The 14,179-nt window shown below is 42.2% G+C and overlaps 11 non-coding genes across 11 annotated transcripts; 7 read left to right on the plus strand and 4 right to left on the minus strand.

Annotated features, from left to right (window-relative positions):
* The first annotated feature begins 1,062 nt into the window (after positions 1–1,062).
* trnag-ucc (transfer RNA glycine (anticodon UCC)) lies at positions 1,063–1,134 on the plus strand. The gene has a single exon. It is a non-coding gene; the product is annotated as a tRNA-Gly (tRNA).
* A 282-nt stretch (positions 1,135–1,416) lies between these two features.
* Positions 1,417–1,488, minus strand: trnae-uuc (transfer RNA glutamic acid (anticodon UUC)). The gene has a single exon. It is a non-coding gene; the product is annotated as a tRNA-Glu (tRNA).
* A 2,578-nt stretch (positions 1,489–4,066) lies between these two features.
* On the plus strand, positions 4,067–4,148 carry trnas-aga (transfer RNA serine (anticodon AGA)). Its single transcript has one exon. It is a non-coding gene; the product is annotated as a tRNA-Ser (tRNA).
* Positions 4,149–4,965: 817 nt separating this feature from the next.
* On the plus strand, positions 4,966–5,047 carry trnas-aga (transfer RNA serine (anticodon AGA)). The gene has a single exon. It is a non-coding gene; the product is annotated as a tRNA-Ser (tRNA).
* A 155-nt stretch (positions 5,048–5,202) lies between these two features.
* trnal-aag (transfer RNA leucine (anticodon AAG)) lies at positions 5,203–5,284 on the minus strand. Its single transcript has one exon. It is a non-coding gene; the product is annotated as a tRNA-Leu (tRNA).
* A 1,336-nt stretch (positions 5,285–6,620) lies between these two features.
* Positions 6,621–6,702, plus strand: trnal-uag (transfer RNA leucine (anticodon UAG)). Its single transcript has one exon. It is a non-coding gene; the product is annotated as a tRNA-Leu (tRNA).
* Positions 6,703–8,743: 2,041 nt separating this feature from the next.
* trnag-ucc (transfer RNA glycine (anticodon UCC)) lies at positions 8,744–8,815 on the plus strand. Its single transcript has one exon. It is a non-coding gene; the product is annotated as a tRNA-Gly (tRNA).
* Positions 8,816–9,183: 368 nt separating this feature from the next.
* Positions 9,184–9,255, minus strand: trnae-uuc (transfer RNA glutamic acid (anticodon UUC)). Its single transcript has one exon. It is a non-coding gene; the product is annotated as a tRNA-Glu (tRNA).
* A 2,468-nt stretch (positions 9,256–11,723) lies between these two features.
* On the plus strand, positions 11,724–11,805 carry trnas-aga (transfer RNA serine (anticodon AGA)). The gene has a single exon. It is a non-coding gene; the product is annotated as a tRNA-Ser (tRNA).
* Positions 11,806–12,335: 530 nt separating this feature from the next.
* trnae-uuc (transfer RNA glutamic acid (anticodon UUC)) lies at positions 12,336–12,407 on the minus strand. Its single transcript has one exon. It is a non-coding gene; the product is annotated as a tRNA-Glu (tRNA).
* Positions 12,408–13,455: 1,048 nt separating this feature from the next.
* On the plus strand, positions 13,456–13,537 carry trnas-cga (transfer RNA serine (anticodon CGA)). Its single transcript has one exon. It is a non-coding gene; the product is annotated as a tRNA-Ser (tRNA).
* Positions 13,538–14,179: the final 642 nt, after the last annotated feature.

Below are 14,179 nucleotides of genomic sequence, written 5' to 3' on the forward strand. Positions count from 1 at the left end.
GTTCGTTTCTATTGTAAGCGTCAAAGACCAAGAGACTGAAACATAAAGTCAGAAGGTTTAATGAGTTCCACACAGGTAATGTGAACAATGAAGCAACGGACCCTCCAGAAAGGACAGAAGAGAGTCCTGAGACGTGCACAAAATCTTCATGTGTTCCGGTACATTCCATACGTCTGCGCCCCTCTTGGGCACGTGTCATTTACCTTCGTGTTAGTAAATCAAGATACTAGTTTGATGTAGCTCTGCACTGCTAGAAAATACTTTACAATAATAATATGAAAAGAACTGGCACGGCATAGAAGGGAAACAGTGCCCTCTACTGTTATTAAAGTGGTGTAGCAACTGGCCAAAATACCGAATGTTAAACTGCAATATCCCACTATATGTACAACCAATCAGTGTTCTCTGGTTTATAGACAATGAATGTAAAAATTATATCGTTACCTCTGTCTCTGTTACTACGTTTTCACAAGGGATATTTTGTTAAAGTTATGAAGTAGCTACGATTCAGAAAAAAAATCACCTTGAAACTTATATTTGCCTATTAATATTCAATCTAAACAAAAAGAAACGGCTGTGACGACGACATCTTGACTTTTCTTCTATTAAATAATAAATCATTAAAAATAACGTACGTATCGTACGCTCAAAGACAGCGGTGGAAGTGCGGTCCCTGGTTTAGGCCTGTCCCACTTCAGCAAGATGGCGGCTACACTGAGGAGGACACAATCTCGATCCGGAAGCTTGAAACCACACTTTGAGGAGTACCTCGAAGGGTCCCTTCAAAACGTGCATTTGGCGAATTGAGACACGGCCAATGAGCGCCTTCTTTTTGTACATTTATGAGGTGTGTGAGGTTAAAAATAAAACCAAATTGTGTTCTCCGATTCTTTTCTTATGAAAGACCAAACAGAGATCACCACAATTTCCCTCAATGTAGTGCACAACATCACTGTACTTGATTAGTAAAGCAGCCAATAGGTTAAACAACGCCTTCAGCATATTCCTTATGATCTAACAGTTAGGATTCCTGGCTTTTCTATGTGCTTTCAACCCTAGCTAGCGATGGTGGTATAGTGGTTAGCATAGCTGCCTTCCAAGCAGTTGACCCGGGTTCGATTCCCGGCCATCGCAGTGTATGTTTTATGTTTGTCTAATGGTGCTTTCAATGTGTTTCACGTACGTGTGCGTGGCATTCATTCCTTCCAAACCGTAGCCCTCCATAGCAAATTTGCAACTCAGTAATGTAAGGTGCTGGGTTTAGGCTTTAGGCAGATTATGCTGTCAACACTGTGCCCTTGAAGATGCTGGGGATTGATTAGAGCACCTCATATATGCAAAAAGTCACTCTACCACTGAGCTATATTCACCTATTGTTTCTAGACATGATTTTTTTTGCCACCTTCAGCTACTACTTTCCCATACCGGGAGTTGAACCCGGGCCACCTGGGTGAAAACCAGGAATCCTAACCGCTAGACCATATGGGAAACTCTGCTGTAGAATGACAATGGTTTCCATCATAAGCCAAGGCTCAGTGAGTTTTCAGAGGTTAAGGAACACCTGCAGCATTGCCTGTGTAGACCCTCAGTTGTCCAGGTCTGATTCAAATGGACAAATCGTTGTAAGAGTGAGACATTTCACTGCTCATCCAAGCCGCTTCTTCAGCTCTGGTCAGATTACTGGTGGCACACTGCCTTATGCCTTAGATAATGTGGTCTACTCCATTCAGAGTAGTTCCTCTGGACCCCAGTCCGCCGTACATCTCCATCTCAAAGCCACCAACCACTCCTTTGAAGATAGTGAAGTTCAGATCTTAGCCAGAGAAAAGAAATGGCTTGAGACGGGACTTAAAGAAGCTATTTTTGTTAGGAAAGAGAATCCTTCCTTAAACAGCAATGGGGGCCTTAGACATCATCTATCCCCCATCTATAACTGCATCCTCAGACCCAGAACAATGAGAACAATAGCAGGGTCGTTAAGGGCTGAATAGGGTAGTTTCAGGTGAAACTGGAGACAATAGATGTTTACAGTTCCAGTGTAGTTAGCCCCTCCCTCCAGATAGATATGAAGGGAGAAATGTGGCTGTGTTATAATAATAATAATAATAATAATAATAATAATAATAATAATAATAATAATAATAATAATAATACATTTTATTTGTTAGGCGCCTTTCAAGGCTCTCAAGGTCGCCGATCATCACTGTGTGATGACAGTGTAAGGTCTATATGTGAAGACACTGAAGTCACTGACGTGGCTGTGTTATCACTATGCCAAAGGGTTATCAAAATCCCTTCAGTGTTGAGTGCACTGACTTGATACTGGCTTGCTTCTTTGTTGTTTTGGCCGCGAGGTAAAGGCGACAGTCTTGGAATCCATTTGGGGCCTTCCCCTCCCCCCACGTTCGAATCCTGCCAGCAATGGCTTCTCCTGCTAAACTTGGACAACTTGGCAGTCATTTTGTTATCGTTGAGCTTTTGCTTCTACCACAGTGGTTCTTAACCTGGGTTCGATCGAACCCTAGGGGTTCTTTGAGTCAGTCTCAGGGATTCGGCGGAGGTCAAGACACACACCCGACTCATATGATTAGCGGACTGCGAGCGTCTCCAGACGTTGGCCCAATTCAACAAATGTACGCTTTGATGTGTCTATCGAAGTACCTGCCCAACTTAAATGAGCCGTTTGAACACTGCTCACGCCTCACAGACACAGCTCACAGTCCTGCGTAAAGACAGAGCCCTGATATTCAGACGCTGTGCGCAGGAGCAGGAGGATCAGGAGGACGTAACTTTCGCCCGTCCCTCATGACGTGCTAAAAAGCTTGTCTGTAGATGTATAATGAAAATCCTGATAGGAAATCGCCACAGAAATCTATTTGATGTAGTAACAAGTTTATTATATCTGTGATAGATCTGCTCTTGTCTCCGCAATGACGTATCACGTATAACAGATCAGACATGTCGGCCAAAAGTAGAGCCATAAGCGAGTGAAAATGAGCCAAAAGAAAAGTCTTTGGAGAGCTTTTTAACAAAGGGGAAAAGGCCAACTGAGGAGCCAGAAGAGGAGACTACGACCTCCAAGAAAAAGGAAGTTAAATTTAAGAGACAATACCAGGAGTCCTACTTAAATATGGGTTTGTCGCCACAGGTGATTCTCACGCGCAGAGTCCGCTCTGCGTAACATGCGGGAAAAGCAAATGAGGCAATGAAACCTTCAAAACTGCTTTGGCACATGGAGACTAAGTACCTGGGATTAAAAGATAAGCCTTTAAGAGTTTTTTGAAAGAAACTGTGGAGCAGACCTAGACCTAATCACACTGCGGGTGTCATTGTCTCTCATCACTCCTGTCCTGTGACCACCTCATCCCAAAGACACAAGCGCATGGCTCCCTCCGATGCAGCAGTTTGGTGAGTTGTATTTTTTATGCACTTAACTTATTTTTGCCATATTTATCTGCCACGTGTAGAAGGCTTGTCCGTGAAAATAAAACCTACATTATTCCGTTGCATTATTATTATTATAATTATATACTATGTTATCTTCATTTTAGATGTCAAAAAGTATTTGCGGCTCCCAGTGTTTTAATTTCCGTGGAAACTGGGTCCAAATGGCTGTTTGCGTGTTAAAGGTTGCCGACCCTGTAGCGTGATGGAAATTAGGTGATGTGTGTGTGTTAAAATGTTAAAAATAATAAATAGCATAAATACAATAAGTTCATTGTTGAAATACATAAGGTTAAAAATTAAAATAATTTCAGTGTGGTAGAATTAAAAAAGGTCATGTCTTTGTTAAAAGGTATATATGTAATTTGTTGTGAGTTCATGCATTTTATTGGTTTTATTCTTTGAACACAGTGATGTTAATGCACGATTCATTTTGTGCACCAGTAAAACATATGTCTTGAATTTGAAAACAAAAAAAATAAACAAAAAAAATAAACAATTCCATAAACAAGGGTTCGGTGAATGTGCATATGAAACCGTTGGGGGTCAGTACCTCCAACAAGGTTAAGAACCACTGTTCTATCAGTTTCCCTCGACATTGCCCCTTTGGTCATGCCAGCAAGTTGCTGTGGCCGAGTGGTTAAGGCGATGGACTAGAAATCCATTGGGGTTTCCCCGCGCAGGTTCGAATCCTGCCAGCAACGCGATGCTTTCCTTTGTACAATAAACCAATGTCTTCTTTCTAAAAGAGTTCAGCAACAGCTTCTCCAGTTGAAGTTGGAGAACTTGGCACAAGTGGAAGTACTTCTTCTTTGAAAGCACAGTCAGTATGTCTATATTACAGCTGAGAATGCTTTTTCTGATCTAAACAAAGCATATACCAGACATTGTGAAGACATTTTGGTGGATGGCTGTCTGCCCAGGTTGGTCTTTCCTTCCTTTCCGGGTAGTGTGGCCGAGTGGTCTAAGGCGCTGGATTTAGGCTTATGACTCTCATTGAAACTATTCCTTTCCACAGAAGTCAAGACCATTGAGCTACATCCCCTATGCATTTTAGAAATGACAACAACAACTTGGTTAACTGATTGGAAACGCAGCCAAAAACATTGTCCGGAATGAAATCAGCACATCTTTGCTTCTTTCCATGCTATTTGAGGAGACTGTGACGTCATTGTCAGAGATGTGGCTGTGTTATCACTGTGTGATGACAGAGTAAGATCTATATGTGAAGACACTGAAGTCACTGACGTGGCTGTGTTATCACTATGCCAAAGGGTTATCAAAATCCCTTCAGTGTTGAGTGCACTGACTTGATACTGGCTTGCTTCTTTGTTGTTTTGGCCGAGAGGTAAAGGCGACGGACTTGAAATCCATTTGGGGCCTTCCCCTCCCCCCACGTTCGAATCCTGCCAGCAACGGCTTCTCCTGCTAAACTTGGACAACTTGGCAGTCATTTTGTTATCGTTGAGCTTTTGCTTCTATCAGTTTCCTTCGACATTGCCCCTTCTGTCACACCAGCGAGTTGCTGTTGCCGCGTGGTTAAGGCGATGGACTAGAAATCCATTGGGGTTTCCCCGCGCAGGTTGGAATCCTGCCAACAACGAGAGGCTTTCTTTTGTACAATAAACCAATGTCTTCTTTCTAAAAGAAAAAAGGAGGCCGGACACTCAATGACAATGCTTGAGCTTCTCCAGTTTAAACTGTATAAACACCCAGCTTCCTTGTTAAGCTTAGCAGAGAGCAAACCAGACAGCACCTTGGCAGTGGTGGGATTTGAACCCACGCCTCCGAGGAGACTGGAGCCTTAATCCAGCGCCTTAGACCACTCGGCCACACTACCACATGACAGCAGCTTTACTGTGAGATCACTGAGTCACCTCTCTGTGTGATCTCACTGCAAGGTTTGAATCCTGCCAGCAACAGCTTCTCCAGTTCAAGTTGGAGAACTTGGCACAAATGGAAGTACTTCTTTGAAAACAGAGACAGTATGTCTATATAACAGCTGAGAATGCTTTTTCTGCTCTAAACAAAGCATCTAGCAGACATCGTGGAGACATTTTGGTGGATGGCTGTCTGCCCAGGTTGGTCTTTCCTTCTGTAACCCTTTTACCAAGCTGCTCGTTATTTTGAAAGGAATAACCAAATTATATAGGACTCCTGTAACCTCAAGTTAAACCAATGGTAAAAGAGACATCTCAATGTATAAAACTTTGTCTAGGGTAGAAGTATGATTCTAGCTTTTAAATTTAACAAATAACTCCAAGGAATATGATTATTATGACGAGAAACCAAGATGCAATGTACATTTAAATATTTTCGTAACTTTGTCAATATTTTTTACAGTGTTTGCTTTTACAGTGTACAAATGAGAAACACACAGTAAATCCGTTTTAGGCTTTTCTTATTCTTAAAAAATTGTAAGGAATCAAATACATTTCAACAAACATTAAATTTCTCCCCCAACACTATAAAGTCAGAACACGAGTGCACTCGATTTGATATTATGCAAGCTTGCAGTTTTTCGATGGCGCGCGTTGGAGCTCAAGTAAAATCCAATAGAAAAATACGTGGAATAATCCTACCAGTCTGTTGTTCACTTTCACATTCGTATGGAAAAAAAGATTTATGAAGATGGTACACAGAATCTGCTCTCCTGTCTGTCGTCCTCACAGGTGAGTATGCAGAATCGTCCGTGGCCACACCGTCTCTCTCTCTCCAACTGACTCCCCAGGCTGTGCGATAAGTCCCGCGAGTTCTCCTCGAGTCCTCCGCAGTCCTCCAGAGCAAGGGGAAAAGTACGCTGAAAAGCGGCTTTCAATAATGTTTCTGTTTTCTCGTACGAGCTTCTCTTCGTTGAGTTGTTCGTGCCATTGCAGTGCAGTCAGATTTTTTCGCGCTTCTCGAACGTTCTCTGCATTGTGCATCACGTCATCACGTACACTCAAATCAAGTAACATGTTTATTATGGGGTATTTTTAAAGCTTTTTATCAATCATGAATTCTTCATATTTAAATGTTGTAACACCATGCAAATGCATATTTAACTATTTTATAAACTTACAAAATGGAAATTTTACTCTATTTATAATAGGAAATAACATATATTCTCAAGATGAACAAATGAATGAAAGATGAACTAATATAACAAATATTCAAGTTATTACACTTCCTTTCCGGGTAGTGTGGCCGAGTGGTCTAAGGCGCTGGATTTAGGCTCCAGTCTCTCTGGAGGTGTGGGTTCAAATCCCACCACTGCCATAAAAGGGGTTTCTTTTTATGACTCTCATTGAAACTATTCCTATCCACAAGTCAAGTCAAGACCATTGAGCTACATCCCCTATGCATTTTAGAAATGACAACAACAACTTGGTTAACTGATTGGAAACGCATCCAAAAAGATTGTCTGGAATGAAATCAGCACATCTTTGCGTCTTGGAGCCTTAATCCAGCACTTTAGACCACTCGGCCACACCACCACGTGACTGCAACGTTACTGTGAGATCACTGAGTCACCTCTCTGTGTGATCTTACTGTAAGGTCTGAAATCCGTTTGGGTCCCAGGTTTGAATCCTGCCAGCAACAGCTTCTCCAGTTCAAGTTGGAGAACTTGGCACAAGTTATTTTATCAATGAGCTTTTGGTTACATCCGTTTCCTTTTTGAACTGCATGCATGAGAATTTTTGTGGCCAAGTGGTTAAGGCGATGGACAAGACATCCATTGGGGCTTTCTTGTGCAGTTTGGAATCCTGCCAACACTGGCCGTGTCCCAATTCGCCAAACTGGCCTTAGGATCACGATTGGAAGTGTGCGTCGAAGGGCAGTTACGTAATTTCCGGCGCGACAAGGGCTGTCCCATTTCAACCCACCCTACTGAATGCACCCACAAACCTGCCCTCCCCTTTCCACCGTTTCCATGGAGATCGGACGTGGCCGAAGCGTGCATCCGTGCACACTTCACGCACTTCTATATCCCATCATGCGCCGCAACTACGCAAAAAAGAGAAGAAAATGGAGTCCGCTGCGCAATACACATTCAAATGTTCGTACTGGTTTACCTCATCTACAACAGTGTGACATGAAACTGTTAAATCTGAATAATGATAAGTACAGGCCGTGTGTTTGATGATTAAAAAGGAGGGGAGGTACATGGAATAAAGGAATGTGCAGTTATTGCTACACAATACAAAGACATTATTATCATGAGAAATTATTATTGCAATAAGAATAATGTAAGAATGTTCGTTTCTATTGTAAGCGTCAAAGACCAAGAGACTGAAACATAAAGTCAGAAGGTTTAATGAGTTCCACACAGGTAATGTGAACAATGAAGCAACGGACTCTCCAGAAAGGACAGAAGAGAGTCCTGAGACGTGCACAAAATCTTCATGTGTTCCGGTACATTCCATACGTCTGCGCCCCTCTTGGGCACGTGTCATTTACCTTCGTGTTAGTAAATCAAGATACTAGTTTGATGTAGCTCTGCACTGCTAGAAAATACTTTACAATAATAATATGAAAAGAACTGGCACGGCATAGAAGGGAAACAGTGCCCTCTACTGTTATTAAAGTGGTGTAACAACTGGCCAAAATACCGAATGTTAAACTGCAATATCCCACTATATGTACAACCAATCAGTGTTCTCTGGTTTATAGACAATGAATGTAAAAATTATATCATTACCTCTGTCTCTGTTACTACGTTTTCACAAGGGATATTTTGTTAAAGTTATGAAGTAGCTACGATTCAGAAAAAAAATCACCTTGAAACTTATATTTGCCTATTAATATTCAATCTAAACAAAAAGAAACGGCTGTGACGACGACATCTTGACTTTTCTTCTATTAAATAATAAATCATTAAAAATAACGTACGTATCGTACGCTCAAAGACAGCGGTGGAAGTGCGGTCCCTGGTTTAGGCCTGTCCCACTTCAGCAAGATGGCGGCTACACTGAGGAGGACACAATCTCGATCCGGAAGCTTGAAACCACACTTTGAGGAGTACCTCGAAGGGTCCCTTCAAAACGTGCATTTGGCGAATTGAGACACGGCCAATGAGCGCCTTCTTTTTGTACATTTATGAGGTGTGTGAGGTTAAAAATAAAACCAAATTGTGTTCTCCGATTCTTTTCTTATGAAAGACCAAACAGAGATCACCACAATTTCCCTCAATGTAGTGCACAACATCACTGTACTTGATTAGTAAAGCAGCCAATAGGTTAAACAACGCCTTCAGCATATTCCTTATGATCTAACAGTTAGGATTCCTGGCTTTTCTATGCGCTTTCAACCCTAGCTAGTGATGGTGGTATAGTGGTTAGCATAGCTGCCTTCCAAGCAGTTGACCCGGGTTCGATTCCCGGCCATCGCAGTGTATGTTTTATGTTTGTCTAATGGTGCTTTCAATGTGTTTCACGTACGTGTGCGTGGCATTCATTCCTTCCAAACCATATCCCTCCATAGCAAATTTGCAACTCAGTAATGTAAGGTGCTGGGTTTAGGCTCCATTCTCTCTGGAGGCATGGGTTCAAATCCAGTCTTTGCTGTAAAGTGTTTTCTTTTATGACTCTCGTTAAAATTATATTATTATATTTTCAGATTATGCTGTCAACACTGTGCCCTTGAAGATGCTGGGGATTGATTAGAGCACCTCATATATGCAAAAAGTCACTCTACCACTGAGCTATATTCCCCTATTGTTTCTAGACATGATTTTCTTTGCCACCTTCAGCTACTACTTTCCCATACCGGGAGTTGAACCCGGGCCGCCTGGGTGAAAACCAGGAATCCTAACCGCTAGACCATATGGGAAACTCTGCTGTATAATGACAATGGTTTCCATCATAAGCCAAGGCTCAGTGAGTTTTCAGAGGTTAAGGAACACCTGCAGCATTGCCTGTGTAGACCCTCAGTTGTCCAGGTCTGATTCAAATGGACAAATCGTTGTAAGAGTGAAGACATTTCACTGCTCATCCAAGCCGCTTCTTCAGCTCTGGTCAGATTACTGGTGGCACACTGCCTTATGCCTTAGATAATGTGGTCTACTCCATTCAGAGTAGTTCCTCTGGACCCCAGTCCGCCGTACATCTCCATCTCAAAGCCACCAACCACTCCTTTGAAGATAGTGAAGTTCAGATCTTAGCCAGAGAAAAGAAATGGCTTGAGACGGGACTTAAAGAAGCTATTTTTGTTAGGAAAGAGAATCCTTCCTTAAACAGCAATGGGGGCCTTAGACATCATCTTTCCCCCATCTATAACTGCATCCTCAGACCCAGAACAATGAGAACAATAGCAGGGTCGTTAAGGGCTGAATAGGGTAGTTTCAGGTGAAACTGGAGACAATAGATGTTTACAGTTCCAGTGTAGTTAGCCCCTCCCTCCAGATAGATATGAAGGGAGAAATGTGGCTGTGTTATCACTGTGTGATGACAGTGTAAGGTATATATGTGAAGACACTGAAGTCACTGACGTGGCTGTGTTATCACTATGCCAAAGGGTTATCAAAATCCCTTCAGTGTTGAGTGCACTGACTTGATACTGGCTTGCTTCTTTGTTGTTTTGGCCGCGAGGTAAAGGCGACAGTCTTGGAATCCATTTGGGGCCTTCCCCTCCCCCCACGTTCGAATCCTGCCAGCAATGGCTTCTCCTGCTAAACTTGGACAACTTGGCAGTCATTTTGTTATCGTTGAGCTTTTGCTTCTACCACAGTGGTTCTTAACCTGGGTTCGATCGAACCCTAGGGGTTCTTTGAGTCAGTCTCAGGGATTCGGCGGAGGTCAAGACACACACCCGACTCATATGATTAGCGGACTGCGAGCGTCTCCAGACGTTGGCCCAATTCAACAAATGTACCCTTTGATGTGTCTATCGAAGTACCTGCCCAACTTAAATGAGCCGTTTGAACACTGCTCACGCCTCACAGACACAGCTCACAGTCCTGCGTAAAGACAGAGCCCTGATATTCAGACGCTGTGCGCAGGAGCAGGGGGATCAGGAGGACGTAACTTTCGCCCGTCCCTCATGACGCGCTAAAAAGCTTGTCTGTAGATGTATAATGAAAATCCTGATAGGAAATCGCCACAGAAATCTATTTGATGTAGTAACAAGTTTACTATATCTGTGATAGATCTGCTCTTGTCTCCGCAATGACGTATCACGTATAACAGATCAGACATGTCGGCCAAAAGTAGAGCCATAAGCGAGTGAAAATGAGCCAAAAGAAAAGTCTTTGGAGAGCTTTTTAACAAAGGGGAAAAGGCCAACTGAGGAGCCAGAAGAGGAGACTACGACCTCCAAGAAAAAGGAAGTTAAATTTAAGAGACAATACCAGGAGTCCTACTTAAATATGGGTTTGTCGCCACAGGTGATTCTCACGCGCAGAGTCCGCTCTGCGTAACATGCGGGAAAAGCAAATGAGGCAATGAAACCTTCAAAACTGCTTTGGCACATGGAGACTAAGTACCTGGGATTAAAAGATAAGCCTTTAGAGTTTTTTGAAAGAAACTGTGGAGCAGACCTAGACCTAATCACACTGCGGGTGTCATTGTCTCTCATCACTCCTCGATGGGACCACCTCATCCCAAAGACACAAGCGCATGGCTCCCTCCGATGCAGCGGTTTGGTGAGTTGTATTTTTTATGCACTTAACTTATTTTTGCCATATTTATCTGCCACGTGTAGAAGGCTTGTCCGTGAAAATAAAACCTACATTATTCCGTTGCATTATTATTATTATAATTATATACTATGTTATCTTCATTTTAGATGTCAAAAAGTATTTGCGGCTCCCAGTGTTTTAATTTCCGTGGAAACTGGGTCCAAATGGCTGTTTGCGTGTTAAAGGTTGCCGACCCTGTAGCGTGATGGAAATTAGGTGATGTGTGTGTGTTAAAATGTTAAAAATAATAAATAGCATAAATACAATAAGTTCATTGTTGAAATACATAAGGTTAAAAATTAAAATAATTTCAGTGTGGTAGAATTAAAAAAGGTCATGTCTTTGTTAAAAGGTATATATGTAATTTGTTGTGAGTTCATGCATTTTATTGGTTTTATTCTTTGAACACAGTGATGTTAATGCACGATTCATTTTGTGCACCAGTAAAACATATGTCTTGAATTTGAAAACAAAAAAAATAAACAAAAAAAATAAACAATTCCATAAACAAGGGTTCGGTGAATGTGCATATGAAACCGTTGGGGGTCAGTACCTCCAACAAGGTTAGGAACCACTGTTCTATCAGTTTCCCTCGACATTGCCCCTTTGGTCATGCCAGCAAGTTGCTGTGGCCGAGTGGTTAAGGCGATGGACTAGAAATCCATTGGGGTTTCCCCACGCAGGTTCGAATCCTGCCAGCAATGCGATGCTTTCCTTTGTACAATAAACCAATGTCTTCTTTCTAAAAGAGTAGAGCAACAGCTTCTCCAGTTCAAGTTGGAGAACTTGGCACAAGTGGAAGTACTTCTTCTTTGAAAGCACAGTCAGTATGTCTATATTACAGCGGAGAATGCTTTTTCTGTCTGCCCAGGTTGGTCTTTCCTTCCTTTCCGGGTAGTGTGGCCGAGTGGTCTAAGGCGCTGGATTTAGGCTTATGACTCTCATTGAAACTATTCCTTTCCATAGAAGTCAAGACCATTGAGCTACATCCCCTATGCATTTTAGAAATGACAACAACAACTTGGTTAACTGATTGGAAACGCAGCCAAAAACATTGTCCGGAATAAAATCAGCACATCTTTGCTTCTTATCAACCATTATATTATTATATTTTCAGATTATGCTTATTATGCTTATTAGAGCACCTCATATATGCAAAAAGTCACTCTACCACTGAGCTATATTCACCTATTGTTTCTAGACATGATTTTCTTCGCCACCTTCAGCTACTACTTTCCCATACCGGGAGTTGAACCCGGGCCGCCTGGGTGAAAACCAGGAATCCTAACCGCTAGACCATATGGGAAACTCTGCTATATAATGACAATGGTTTCCATCATAAGCCAAGGCTCAGTGAGTTTTCAAAGGTTAAGGAACACCTGCAGCATTGCCTGTGTAGACCCTCAGTTGTCCAGGTCTGATTCAAATGGACAAATCGTTGTAAGAGTGAAGACATTTCACTGCTCATCCAAGCCGCTTCTTCAGCTCTGGTCTGATTACTAGTGGCACACTGCCTTATGCCTTAGTTAATGTGCCCTTGAAAATGCTGGGGATTGATTAGAGCACCTCATATATGTAAAACATGCACTCTACCACTGAGCTACTTTCACCTATTGTTTCTAGACATGACAACGGGAGGCTTTGTTTTGTACATAAAACCAATGTATTCTTCCTAAGAGTTCGGACAATTATTGGGATTGTCTCTTATCCAGTTTGAACTGTACACGCACTGAGCTTCCTTGTTAACCTTTGTACCAGAGAGCAAATTGGCAGTGGTAGATTTTCAACCCACGCCTCCGAGGAGACTGGAGTCTTAATCCAGTGGCACTACTCGGCCACTCTACCACATGACTGTTGAGTCACTGTGAGATCACTGAGTCATGTCTCTGTCCCACAAAGCCTACTTCCTGTTCAGCTTGGTACCAGAGAGCTATTTAGCAGCGGTGAGACCCAACCCCACACCTCCACAGAGACTGGAACATTCATCTAACACCTTGGAATATGTGGTCACACTGCAAATTCACTGTGACATTGCTGTGTGAGGTTACTCTGTGAGGTCACTTTATGAGGTTACTTGCATTTTGAGGTCTGTGAGGATATATGCATTTTGCTCTGCTTATCGACTACCCTTCCATTGCTTTTACTGCTAGATATAACAGAAACTTTTCTCCAATCTTTGATAACAGAGTCAGTGTGCCTATATAAAAGTTGAGAATGCTTTTTCTGCTCTAAACAAAGCATATAACTGACATCGTCGAAACATTTTGGTGGATGGATGTCTTCCCAGTTTGGCCAAGTGGTCTAAGGCGCTGGATTTAGGCTCCAGTGTCTCTGGAGGCGTGGCTTCTAATCAAGTTGTTGTGGCCGAGTGGTTAAGGCGATGGACTCGAAATCCATTGGGGTTTCCCTGCGCAGGTTCGAATCCTGCCAACAACGAGAATTGCTTTTGTACATAAAAACATAGTCTTTTCTATAATAGGGCTAAAAGGCAATAACTGATAGTCTCCTATTTAGTTTGAACTGTATCACTACCCAGCTTCCTTTTCAGCTCCGTGTTCCAGATTGAAGTGACATGTTATCTATGCAAACCAGTGGTGACAGCAAACTTTTGAGCACAGACTTTAGAAATCTAGTGGGTAACACATTGAGGCAGCATGTAGATGAACTCAGACTATTAATGATCTCTTGGACAGTTTTGTCAGTCACAGATGCAAAGTGAGTCAGCACTGTCTAGGCGTCTTATTTGTGTTGTGGATTTGATGGCATTTTTATGAATATCGCAAACTTTATGCACTTAAATGTGGAAATTAGTTCTAATATGAGCTGGATAGTTAGTTAATCGTACTGTTGCAAACAGGACACAAGAGCTATTACAGTAGCTTCCAATAATGTCAGAAAAATACCTCTTCCTTGTTCAACATCAAGTGTACAACTGAAGTTGTACATTCAGCAAGAATGGGAAAGGATTCCTCCTGCAAAGCTTCAACAATTAGTGTCCTCTGTTCCCAAACACTTATTGATTGTTGTTAAAAGGAAAGGTGACGTAACACAATGGTAAACATGCCCCTGTCCCAGCTT

The sequence above is a fragment of the Periophthalmus magnuspinnatus genome, chromosome 1 (assembly GCF_009829125.3).
Source record: "Periophthalmus magnuspinnatus isolate fPerMag1 chromosome 1, fPerMag1.2.pri, whole genome shotgun sequence".
NCBI lineage: Eukaryota > Metazoa > Chordata > Actinopteri > Gobiiformes > Gobiidae > Periophthalmus > Periophthalmus magnuspinnatus.